The sequence below is a fragment of the Cyprinodon variegatus genome, unplaced genomic scaffold (genome assembly GCF_000732505.1).
Source record: "Cyprinodon variegatus isolate N-32 unplaced genomic scaffold, C_variegatus-1.0 Scaffold247, whole genome shotgun sequence".
Lineage (NCBI taxonomy): Eukaryota > Metazoa > Chordata > Actinopteri > Cyprinodontiformes > Cyprinodontidae > Cyprinodon > Cyprinodon variegatus.
Window position 1 is genome coordinate 1,018,151 of NW_015150700.1, and position 1,864 is coordinate 1,020,014.

Genomic DNA, 1,864 nt, shown 5'->3' on the forward strand with positions numbered 1-1,864 from the left:
GCTAATCATGTTTTGGGTGTACTATTCCTTTAAGGGTAGTGTGGCTGGCTGCCAGCTGGGGGCTCCAGCATGGCGGTCGCTGGGGGTTTTCCTCGGGGCCATCTCTCCTCCTCACTTGGTGGGGGGTCGGATTTCCTGGGTTGGTCCCTCCTGGGCGCCTTTGCTCTTGGGGTCCCTTTTGGCACCTGGGGCTTTGGTTCCCCGGCGCTCGCCTCGGTGCTCTGGAGGGGCGCGTCTTCGGCTCTTCACAACCACTATTGAGCATTTTTTCTTTGGATAATCTTAACATTTAAAGCGCACTCTCACAATCAACTACAGCTGCTTGGTTCCAGGTACTCAGAGATTCACTTCCATACAGAAAGCCCATATTACTATCTTCAGCTACCACAGTATACATGTCAGATTAAATAATACTACTTATACTTCAGCGATAGTATCGAGGTGTTACTTTATCGTATCTCTTATACTATATCTGTTGGTTATTCCCTTTTATATCCTTTCTTTCATCTTTTCTCCTTTTTCCTTCCTTGTTCTACTTACATTACAGTATCTGTATCATCTGCAAAACTGTATGAATTATAATAAAGCAATTATATGCATAAATCAAGCGGAACACTACGGCGACAGCCGTACTGCTCCACTTGTGAAAGTAAAATCTATTGGCCTCTTTTTGGAATCAAGACAATTATTCTTAACGCCAGACAGGACACTGTAAAAAAGAATAAAATCAAATAAGAAAAAAACAAATGCATTCTCTTATTCCAAGTAAATTTTATCTAAATACCTAATGAGTAAAATACTCATTCCATTGGCAAATTATCTAATTTATCTACTCAGATTAAGGGTAAATGCCCTTAATTAGAGAAATAGATGTTTTTTTCCAGTGCGGTTCTGGACCCGGTGACTGAAGCAGCCTAATTGCAGGTGAAAGTCACGTGACCAGGTATCTGATTTCAACTTCCCTCGGAACCGGATCAGGACTTAAATGGAGCAGCCAATCAGATGGATGTCTCTGCAGACCCATTTAAACTAGAAGTCCGAACCGAACGTTCAGCCCGGACCGAGGAGAGGAGAGGAGGTGGAGGCGGTGATGGGTGGAGGAGGCCTCAGTGAGCTGCTCCATCCCTCTGATCATCATGATGCAGCAGGCGAACATTAAGTTCGGTTCGGTTGGATTCTGTTCACCTCCTCCGTATCCTAACAACACCTCCTGTCTGCGCCTCCTCCCCGCGGAGCCATGAGGCTGCAGGAGCTGCAGCGCCGAGCATCTCTCTGGCTGCGGCCTGCGGAGCCCCGAACCTCCAGAAGGTCCAGAAGGAGGAGAAGGAGGAGGATGAAGGAGCTGCAGCTGCAGAGCGAGACATGGATGGAGGAGAAGAGGAGGACCTGCGGGGTCTTACCTCCTGATGCTGCTGCTGCTGCTGCTGCTGCTGCTGCGGTCCGTCTGCTGCTCCACCCTGCTGCCGCTGAGGAAGAAGGGAGGGGTTGCTGTTACCATGGCAACCCCAAAGCATCACTCAGACACGTTTGTCCACCAAACCACGGAAGTTATGTCAGCTTTGCGTCTTTTCCGTTTCCTTTGACACATTTCTGACCAATTAACTCAGGCAGGAGAACCTTCATCTGGCAGGAGAACCTTCATCTGGCAGGAGAACCTTCATCTGCAGGAGAACCTTCATCTGCAGGAGAACCTTCATCTGCAGGAGAACCTTCAACTTACAGGAGAACCTTCAACTTACAGGAGAACCTTCAACTTACAGGAGAACCTTTATCTGTCAGGTGAACCTTCAACTTACAGGAGAACCTTCATCTGGCAGGAGAACCTTCATCTGGCAGGAGAACCTTCATCTGCAGGAGAACCTTC

The 1,864-nt window shown here is 48.1% G+C and overlaps 1 protein-coding gene across 1 annotated transcript in view; it reads right to left on the reverse strand.

The window, feature by feature from the left end:
• Positions 1–1,465, reverse strand: part of LOC107089302 (microtubule-associated protein tau-like) — a 17,505-nt gene extending 16,040 nt beyond the window's left edge. Inside the window, exon 1 of the mRNA XM_015382025.1 lies at positions 1,401–1,465. The gene's annotated coding sequence lies outside the window, so the exon portion shown is untranslated. The remainder of the gene's footprint in view (positions 1–1,400) is intronic.
• Between the last annotated feature and the right edge of the window lie 399 nt (positions 1,466–1,864).